We start from the raw sequence: 11,405 nt of genomic DNA on the forward strand, positions 1-11,405 counted from the left end.
TGATGATGATGATGATGATGATGATGATGATGATGATGATGATGACTGTGCTGTGTTGTGTTGTGTTGTGTTGTGGTGTGTTGGTTTATATTTAAAGGGTTCCATACATGCTCGGCGCTGCTATACGTCTCCTATTTCTGGTCTTTCTTCGTTCGCGGTTCGTCTTGCCTGCAACATGTTGTACTGGGTTGTTTGGTTTTGCTGTGTGCTGCTGTGCAGTCGCGATGTTTAACGTTTGTTGTGAGTTGTAAAATACCCCTGTTACACAAAAGCAACGTAAATAAAGAGAGAGAGAGAGAGAGAGAGAGAGAGAGAGAGAGCGAGAGAGAGAGAGAGAGAGAGCGATAGAGAGAGAGAGACATTGAGAGAGAAAGACGGTCGTTTCGCGAAGGTCCAATCTTAACGTCACAGTTACGTCACCGTCGTAAACAACCAACCCGTCAACAAGTCTTTGGCACAACTTTCAAAGTATCTACATTCGAAAAGACAACCCTCGTCAGAATTGCAGAAAAAAAATACAAAAACCAACAAAAACGACACAAGTAGTGGAAAAAAGCAGAAAGTCCAAATGACGTTTAAGTGACGTCATGACATTGAACCCTTTACCTACTTGGACCAGCAGTTGGCTTTGGCCGCGCAGCCTGCCAAGCTGGGGGACCTACTAACAAGAATTCGAGCAGTAAGTAACATTCAAACTGACGTCAGATCGAACGCCTGACATTGAACCCGCCGCCGTCCTCGACGATTAGTTTTGGCAGTCCCTGCGGAATACCTACCAACACAAACTTTGAAGCGCGTACGTCTGTCACTCACCAATGTTAGCTCTGACCACAGTTGTGACGTCACCAGCCACGCGTTTGAGAAGACTGGAGAATTCTTCAAGATTCCCTTTCCCTGCACCGTGCTTTTCAACCCGCGTTAGAACAGTGGTTTTGTGGTTTGTCTTGAACTAAGCAGGGAAATCCCAAATAAATATGCCAAAAAAACACGATATACATGTACATGTAGCTTTCGACAAAGACGCGTGAGTTTTCTTAAGCAGAACACACCAAGCCGAATAACAAAATATATGGGAGACTAAATAGTAAAAACAAACCAATACAAACTAAAAACAGACACCGGCAGAAATCCGGAACCCACGCGTGAAAACAGATACCATCACGAAAGCGTGACCTGTCTCGAAGATGACACGTGAAGCAAATATATATCTTCAAGACAACCTCCAGAAACAACAAAGTGAATGCTCGAGCAAATCAGAAGTGTGTTGAACTATTTCAGTGACGGTGTAAGAAAACTTTACTCGACTAAGTTTGTGAGTATCGATTCTGAACACGTGCCCATTCCAAGGTCCCAAAAATCCTGGTTCTATAGCATCAACACTTTCAGAGTTTGATCAAGTCAATGCAAGGGTTTTCATAGTTCTGTTCTAGGGCAACGTCGCTGAGCTGAATATATTTAAGTCGACTGTCGTAAGTCTACATACAGAATATCCTGCAATGCGACAGTTCTTTTACCTCTTGCAAAAAAAGATCGATTTCTATATATATATATATATGCGCAGGGGCGCCCATCGTTATGTTTCGACACAATTCATGCTAAATGGTGTGCTCGACTGTCACTTAAAAAAGTCAGGTTACACAGTAATCTTGCTTGATGGCTTGTAAACCGGTATAAACCAAGAGGCAAGAGGAATCGTCAAGCAAAAACCGGTTACTTGGCCACAGCAACCTGTCAATCAAAGTTGTCACGACAGCGCAATGTAGCTTTTCTTTGATCAAAAAGATAACCCTGTCAAATACTGCCAAAATCAGTAGGTTTGACGATTTAATGTTCGGAATGTTCACATTAAAAGCCGCTAAAATACAGGTAATATTTCCAGTTAACGCGAACACTGGTGTACTACCATAAAACAATGACTGGCTAAAAATTGGGATTTTTTATCAACAACGAAGCAGACTGAACTTTGCTAGAAAAAAGTGCTGACTATGGTATATTTTTCCTTTAAAACACACATCTTTTCTTCCAAGTGTGACCAAGCTCAAGCCACACAAGCGCGTGCACAACTTGAGGGAGAGAGAGAGGGAGGGAGGGAGAGAGAGAGAGAGAGAGAGAGAGAGAGAGAGAGAGAGGGGAGAAAGAGAGAGAGAGAGAGAGAGAGAGAGAGAGAGAGAGAGAGAGAGAGAGAGAGAGAGAGAGAGAGAGCCTTGTCGGATATTATTTTGGTTACATACACAATAATTTTGCACGATACTTGTAATCGTACCCCAATTCAGGCTTTCGCCTCGTTAGTTTCCAAATGCTACAGCTCTCCTTTTTTAAGAACTTTACGTGAGATTTCTGTGTATAGAACTTACATATCTGCATTTTGTCATTGTCTCGAGTTTAGACAATTAGAATAAACAGGACAAAGATGTACGCCCAATGGAAACCTGTTTGCTTCGGATCATATCATTCCATAATTTCGACATTCACCGCCCTGTTTCTACGCCCGTTCAAGGACGGAATTTAATGCAAGAATTTGTTTCTGGAATTTATAGCGCGGAAGCCTTTTCTATGGAATTCATAACACTAACATTTTTTTGTGTACTTGGAATTTGTAACGCGGTGCTTTTTCTTGGAATTTGTAACGCGGAAATTGCTTTTTCTTGGAATTTGTAACGCGGAAATTGCTTTTTCTTGGAATTTGTAACGCGGAAATTGCTTTTTCTTGGAATTTGTAACGCGGAAATTGCTTTTTCTTCGAATTTGTAACGCGGATACTGTTTTTTTCTTTCTTGGGTTCTTAACGTGGAAACTGTTTGGGTTTTTTCTCTCTTGGAATAAACACTGTTTTACATCAAAACATTCTCCTCTTTTGATCAAGTAAGTTCGAGTATATACACTAAACAAAAATGTATGGAATACATTTCAAACATCTAGCAAACCACACAACATTTATTTGGCTAGAGATGGCAAGACATTGTTTTTCGTTCTTCCCCCAAAACCGCAGCCAGGCAAACAAATAAACAAGCGTCGATCACTCGTACGTCTATACCAAGGTTATGAAGACAGCATCAGTGGCCAGGCCAGAATCGTGATCGTTCCTCGACGATTCAAAAACACAAACCCACAAAACAACATGGGCCAAAAATTCCCCCGTCGCTTTGGCCACGAAGCCGCCAGGTTTGGAAGATCAGACGACCAGTAGCTAATTCCGGAACCCACGGTGCCCTGACTGCCAAGGGTTAAACGCCAGACCAAGGCCACAGGGCCCCTGACCTTGTTGGGAAGAGATTAGGGGTTCGGAACCTGCGCTGTGTGTGTGTTTGATGGAAGTTTAGACCGTCAGCGCGACTGAGGTTTTCGGGACTGTGTAGCCGTGGGGCTCAGCCGGTGGTAAATGTCTTTTCCGTATGGGATGGTGGATGATGGTTCTGTGATGCTGAAATTTTTTATTTTTTTTACGTTTTATGTTTTTTTGTGCTTGCTCCTGACCTTCCCTCCAACCCCTTCTAACCGCCCCTCCTCCCGGCATTCTCTTCTTATTCCCCTCTACTTTTTAATCGTTCTGTTTTAAACTCTTTGACCCCCCCCCCCTCTCTCCCACTGGCTTCAGTTCTCATAGACGGTCAAGACTTTTGTTCCCCCTCTTTTTCTGTTTAATTTTCTTGTGTCTTTATCCAAATCACCTCTCCTTATCTCACCTGAAGGTCTCTTGAATGTGTGGGTTAGATTTTTTCTCTCAATTCTTTTTCTCTTACCACCCATTTTTGGCCAACTAGTTGATGAAGACGCAGCGTAACGAGGTTCTGGGATTAAGAACAAATGAGACTAAGACTAAGACTGAACGTTACAAGGATAAAGATTGAAGGCTGGTCCTTTTCTTACAATCTGTTCTTGGAACGACAAACACACACACACACACAAAAAACACTACCAATAATTGTTGCACTGAAACAGAAACACTATAGGAGTTAAAATTCAAACATTAATATACACATGTCTATAAACTCAGCGTATCCAGGGAAGGGGGAGGGGGTGATCAGGGATGAGAGGTACATGAAGCATAGAAGAGATGGAAGTTGAACTTTGTGGAGAGAGAATGGATAGAACAAAAGTCTCTCTTTCAATTTCTTTATCGTTTTGATGCTTTATGTCTCTCCCTCCTTCTGTCTCAACCTCAGTCCCAACCTCTCTTTCCCCCCCCCCCCCCTCCCCATAATCTCTCTCACTCTCCCTCTCACTCTCTCTCTCACTCTCTCTCTCACTCTCTCTCTCTCTCTCTCTCTCTCTCTCTCTCTCTGCCCCTTCCCTCTTCACAAGCCTCTCTCTCTACTATACAGTAACCAAGCCAGGGCCAAGATGCACCCAGGAGTCAGTCAAGCACATCGTAACGCGACTAACGAGAGGAGCACACCTTGTGCAAATCAGCGCACGGAAGCAAGTCATGCGAAAATTCCACCATCGCTTGCGGGGATGAAGAGAACAGGTAAGAAAGAAAACAAGACAGAGAAAAAGGCCACATGCAGGGGGATGTTTTACGCTGTATTAAAACCAGTGTTAATTTACAGAGTCTCGTCAGTTCGTGCGCCTCCGGTGCATGATCTTGTTTTGAACTTTGCATACGTAACTGATGCTGATGTCTCGTACTGGGAAAAATGCGAGAAGAGAATTTACCTGTAACAAAAGAGTCAGTGGGATGGTGAGAGAGAGAGAGAGAGAGAGAGAGAGAGAGAGAGAGAGAGAGAGAGAGAGAGAGAGAGAGAGAGAGAGAGAGAGAGAGGCCGGGGTACCAAAAAGATACGGACAGACAGAGACACAGACAGACAGACACACACACACACACATACACACACACACCCACACAAACAAACAGACAGATAATTTGTTCACAAGACTTTGCCAACAAAAACATACACGTAGCCTCAAGTTACGCGGTTGTAGAAGTGTTGCAGAATAAAAAGACGCACTGATCATTCGCCTTCCTTGGAAAAGTAAAACTAGCATTATATTAGCATTCGAAAAGTCAATTTAAAGTATCATTTTTACTGAAATACAACCTCTCGTGCGACAATACAGGTACACAAAGAACTTTAAAAGATTAAAGCGCAGCTGTGAAGCATGCTTCTGTATGCTTGGGCCACATTATCAGACGTTCTCTGTAAACTTTAGAAACAATTTTGATTATTTACTGAACTTAAATAGGTCAGCCAATTTTCATTTAAATTCGCTCCAACAGCACAGACATTCGTATTGATAATTGATATTGAACAGATCTCTTTAGCATAACGAGTCCTGATTTCCTGGTTATAGTAACAGCCCATCTTTTCAGTGATCAATTATTTTAATAATAATTTTCGGCACTAAAGACAGGTTTTCAATCCTGCTGTCAAGTTAAAACTTGGAGGTGACCTAAAAGCTAAATTTGTTATCATTTTTGCAGTGATCTTAAACAGTAGTTTCAACCAATGCATCACCTCGGTATTTGTCATACAGTAACTACTCACAAAATACAGTGAACAGTTGGATTGAAGACCGATTACTTAGTCAGCTTTTCAAAACGACCCCTCAGTCAATTGCGGTCCCGTGACTGTACTATAGGTCAGAGCTAATGGTTGCCACTTCCCTGAAAATCATGTAAGGATAGTCTTTCATGTGGTGGCTGTCAAGCTTTTATCTCGTGAGCATTGACAGTAATTTTATATCACGTGCTGTGATGTGTGCCCTGGTTCACAGGGCAGCAAACGTGTGAGACATAGCTACTGACTTTGCTGATGAATTGTTCGATTCAGACACGTTTCGGAACTACTAAATTAGGATGTTTGTAGCTTTACAAATCACTAATACAAGAAAAAGAAGAAGAAGAAGAAGAAGAAGAAGAAAAAGACATGTTTCGGAACTACTAAAGAATGTTGTTTGTAGCTTTACCAATCATCAAACAAAGTTTAACTTGTTATCTTACTCCGAATGATACTTATAGATATATCTATGTTCTTTCGATATTAACATACATTCACAACAAGTAACACGGCATTTAAAAAGAAAACAAGTCGCGTAAGGCGAAATTACTACATTTAGTCATGCTGTGGAACTCACAGAATGAAATTGAACGTAGTCCGCCGCTAGTGCAAAAGGCAGTGAAAGTGACGAGCCTGTTTGGCGCGATAGCGGTTGCGCTGTGCTTCATAGCACGCTTTACTGTACCTCTCTTCGTTTTAACTTTCTGAGCGTGTTTTTAATCCAAACATATCATATCTATATGTTTTTGGAATCAGGAACCGACAAGGAATAAGATGAAAGTGATTTCAAAAATTTAGTTTTGATCATAATTTTTAATTTTTTTAATTTTCAGAGCTTGTTTTTATAATCCAAATATAACATATTTATATGTTTTTGGAATCAGAAAATGATGAAGAATAAGATGAACGTAAATTTGGATCGTTTTATAAACAAATATTTTTTTTACAATTTTCAGATTTTTAATGACCAAAGTCATTCATTAATTTTTAAGCCACCAAGCTGAAATGCAATACCGAAGTCCGGCCTTCGTCGAAGATTGCTTGGCCAAAATTTCAATCAATTTGATTGAAAAATGAGGGTGTGACAGTGCCGCCTCAACTTTTACAAAAAGCCGGATATGACGTCATCAAAGACATTTATCGAAAAAATGGAAAAAAACTTCCGGGCATATCATACCCAGGAACTCTCATGTCAAATTTCATAAAGATCGGTCCAGTAGTTTACTCTGAATCGCTCTACACACACACACACGCACACACACATACACACACACATACACACATACACCATGACCCTCGTCTCGATTCCCCCTCTATGTTAAAACATTTAGTCAAAACTTGACTAAATGTAAAAAAGGACAAAAAAACAGAAAGTAAGAAAGAAAGTAAGAAAGTAAGAAAGAAAGTAAGAAAGAAAGAAGGAAAGAAGGAACGTAAGAATTATGGCAGAGAAAGAAAAGAAAGAAACAAGTCGCGTAAGGCGAAAATACAACATTTAGTCAAGCTCAGTCGAACTCAAAGAATGAAACTGAACGCATTGCATTTTTTCCGCAAGACCGTACACTCGTAGCATCGTCTGTCCACCGCTCGTGGCAAAGGCAGTGAAATTAACAATCCAGAAAAGCGCGGTAGCGGTTGCGCTGAGGAGGATAGCACGCTTTTCTATATCTCTATTCTTTTTAACTCTCTGAATGTGTTTTTAATCCAAACATATCATATCTATATGTTTTTGGAATCAGGAACGGACAAGGAATAAGATGAAATTGTTTTTAAATCGATTACGGAAATTTAATTTTAATCATAATTTTTATATTTTTAATTTTCAGAGCTTGTTTTTAATCCGAATATAACATATTTATGTTTCTGGAATCAGAAAATGATGAAGAATACGATAAACGTAATTTGGGATCGTTTTATAAAAAAATCATTTTAATTACAATTTTCAGATTTTTAATGACCAAATTCATTTTTAAGCCTCCAAACTGAAATGCAATCCCAAAGTCCGGCCTTTGTCGAAGATTGCTTGGCCAAAATTTCGATCAATTTGATTGACAAATGAGGGTGTGACAGTGCCGCCTCAACTTTTACAAAATGCCGGATATGACGTCATCAAAGACATTTATCGAAAAAATGAAAAAAACGTCTGGGGATATCATACCCAGGAACTCTCATGAAAAATTTCATAAAGATCGGTCCAATAGTTTACTCTGAATCGCTCTACACACACACACACACACACACATACACCACGACCCTCGTCTCGATTCCCCCCTCTATTAAAACATATAGTCAAAACTTGACAAAATGTAACAAGTCGCGTAAGGCGAAAATACAACATTTAGTCAAGTAGCTGTCGAACTCACAGAATGAAACTGAACGCAATGCAACGCAGCAAGACCGTATACTCGTAGCATCGTCAGTCCACCGCTCACGGCATAGGCAGTGAAATTGACAAGAAGAGCGGGGTAGTAGTTGCGCTGGGAAGGATAGCACGCTTTTCTGTACCTCTCTTCGTTTTAACTTTCTGAGCGTGTTTTTAATCCAAACATATCATATCTATATGTTTTTGGAATCAGGAACCGACAAGGAATAAGATGAAAGTGTTTTTAAATTGATTTGGACAATTTAATTTTGATAATAATTTTTAAATATTTAATTTTCAGAGCTTGTTTTTAATCCGAATATAACATATTTATATGTTTTTGGAATCAGCAAATAATGGAGAATAAGATAAACGTAAATTTGGATCGTTTTATAAAAAAACGTATTTTTTTTACAATTTTCAGATTTTTAATGACCAAAATCATTAACTAATTTTTAAGCCACCACGCTGAAATGCAATACCGAAGTCCGGGCTTCGTCGAACATTACCCGACCAAATTTTCAACCAATTTGGTTGAAAAATGAGGGCGTGACAGTGCCGCCTCAACTTTCACGAAAAGCCGGATATGACGTCATCAAAGACATTTATCAAAAAAATGAAAAAAACGTTCGGGGATTTCATACCCAGGAACTCTCATGTCAAATTTCATAAAGATCGGTCCAGTAGTTTAGTCTGAATCGCTCTACACACACACACACACACACAGACACACACACGCACATACACCACGACCCTCGTCTCGATTCCCCCCTCTACGTTAAAACATTTAGTCAAAACTTGACTAAATGTAAAAAGATTAAATAAGTTTCAAAAGTTTCTCATTGTTCTTGAAATCCAATAGAAACTATAGTTCTTTTCTGATGTCTTCAGTCTTTGCGAGTTGACCGTGACATGCTCATAAGAGTCATATACCATTACCATTCAACCGTACTTTCACCGGATGGCTATCCATCACGCGGTTTTGTTAGTTCAAGGTTGGAAAGAACACACCGATGGCAATGTGAGACTGAGGAGCCCAGAGGTGGAGGAGAAGAAGGAGGAGGAGGAGACAAAGAGAGATTTTAAAATCTCTCTCTCTCTCTCTCTCTCTCTCTCTCTCTCTCTCTCTCTCTCTTACACACACACACACACACACACACACACCGGCACACACATGTATACACTCACACACACCGCCCCGCCCCCCCCCCACACACACAAACAAACACCGCCCCCCCCCACACACACACATACACTGATACACACACACACACACACACACACACACTGCACACACACACACACTCATACACACACATTTGCCGGACGGACTGAGTATGAAAATAAATGACAATGCACGTACGAGTTGGTAAATACACGGACTTGCAGCCTGTACCTTACACACTGAGAATACAAAGTTATACATACGTTATACACATTTAGTGACTTTTCATACCATGTTTCGCAGCACGATGCCAAAAACCGCAATACTTACCAGACGACACACACCTCGCAGCCGTACTTCCACAACTACACTTATCTCCTCCTCGTCTCACTCTTCTGCGCAAGAAAACAAAGACGATCCCATCAAATCCAAAAATTTCCTCCGCAAACAGTTCAACGTTGATCTTGCAGCTTTTGCTCAAAGCAAACAAAAAACTTTGGACGATGGTAGACGACCATAGAACCAAATCGTAGAAAGATGCGTTCGGCTTTAATAGCAACAAGTGGGTTTGTAGTCAGACTAGCGGTTTTACAACTCGGAACGAACCGTTGCCACTTGATCTTTTCCGCTGAGCAGACGATAGTTTGACTGAGGCTCGCGCCGCGTGCACTTGTCTCGCTGTGAAGTCGAGGCGGGCGCGTGCGGACGTTTGCGAAGGGATCGAGGGTGGCGCAGCGGGTACTAACGCCTAACTTCCGTTGGTGTGATCATAGACCAAATAGATAAATGGTCTATGGTGTGATGTAGACTGACGATTTCAATTTTTGATTGCGGCTAAATTTCAGACGATAAATGACAAGTCAGCTCGTGCAGTCGTTGCAAAGTCGAAGGGGGGTAATCGCGCTAAGTTCAATTACCAGAGACGAAAATGATTTGATTGTGGACCATTGAACCCTGCCTCAGGTCTCGATGGATTCATAGATATGATGTATGCCACTAGGAAAATAATCTATTATTACTGAGACTCCTCACAAAACAAAATCGCACCATTAGCTAAAATAAATTTGGGATGATAACATACCTGAAAAATTAATACTTGAACATTCAGTTGTCAGTTCGATGTGCAAGGGTAGTCTCCAGTTTTTACCCGGTAAATTCTCTTTGAACCTAAGTTGATATTGCGATACGTGTCTACTTTTTCTTCTAATTTTAAATATACCCACAATTTTTAGTTGTTGGTTATGTCCGGGTTTGTTTTTTTTCTCGTGAAATGCACTCATACATTCTCGTTGTTTGTGATATCTATTGAGTAACCGACTTGCGTTGTCTACCGTGCTGTTTAGAACCACTTCAATTTTGCAAGTAGCTCCCCCTTGGCCAATTCAAATCCACCCTTCGTAGTTTTAATCCTGTTTTCCTGGCAAAGATCAGTTCAGTCCGTAGGTATATCATTTCTACGTCTCACTCTTTCTGCCCCGCCTTTTATGCCAAAAAAGACTTATATATAACCTTTCTTGTATCTTTGTCTCCGAAAACCTCAAGACCATTCTTCTTCCTCCTCGACACACCTCTCTGTCTCTCAAGGGAAGAATTTGCGAGAGGTAGAAAAACATAACAGACAGAGTATTTAGCCCACTTGCGGGGTGTTGACTATTCCTTTGGCTAACGACTTCCCGGTTTCTGTGCCGACATTTTGCGGCGGAGTAGCCCCCAGAGAGTCTGCAGTGAGTGCACGCACACAATACACACCACATGCACATCATTAGCACGTGCAGTCCGGAGCGTACTCCCAAGACTCGCCGCGCTAGAGAGTTTCAAATGTGGACCTTACCGCGATACGATGGCAGTTTTGCCAAGACACTTGGGAAAGGCGCACCTGCCAGTAAATCATGTTTTTTTGTGTGGGTTATTTTGCAATTTTGTTTTTTACACAGAGAGACACAATCTCTGAGAGTAACAATGATAAATTGGAGAGTACTGAAGCGTAATAACTTATTGCAATCTAACCACAGGAGCTTGTATCAAAGCGCCGATCGATTATTATTTACTCCTTCATCCTTACTGTATCTTTACTACTATACTATTCACTGCAGTAAGGATGAAGGAGTAAATAATAATCGACCGGCGCTTTGATACAAACTCCTGTGAATCTAACTATGAACGTGTTACGCCGTTGGTGTCGGAAGGAGTGTGTACCTAAACATCTGAACTTGTACGCGTATACAATGATGGTGACTATGTCAATGCTAGTCTTATCCAATGAACATGACTACAACCACCTAAACTAAACTGAGTGTCATTGGTTAAAGTTTCGTATTTAGAAGATCAAGCTTTATTTACTAAGCACAGTACAACCGCCGTCGACGATTGTAAACACCAT

General features: G+C 40.9%; 1 protein-coding gene across 1 annotated transcript in view; it reads right to left on the reverse strand.

Moving 5' to 3' along the window:
- Positions 1-9,616, reverse strand: part of LOC138975931 (fibrinogen-like protein 1) — a 97,400-nt gene extending 87,784 nt beyond the window's left edge. Inside the window, exon 1 of the mRNA XM_070348696.1 lies at positions 9,356-9,616. The gene's annotated coding sequence lies outside the window, so the exon portion shown is untranslated. The remainder of the gene's footprint in view (positions 1-9,355) is intronic.
- Positions 9,617-11,405: the final 1,789 nt, after the last annotated feature.

The sequence above is a fragment of the Littorina saxatilis genome, linkage group LG9 (genome assembly GCF_037325665.1).
Source record: "Littorina saxatilis isolate snail1 linkage group LG9, US_GU_Lsax_2.0, whole genome shotgun sequence".
Classification (NCBI taxonomy): Eukaryota; Metazoa; Mollusca; class Gastropoda; order Littorinimorpha; family Littorinidae; genus Littorina; species Littorina saxatilis.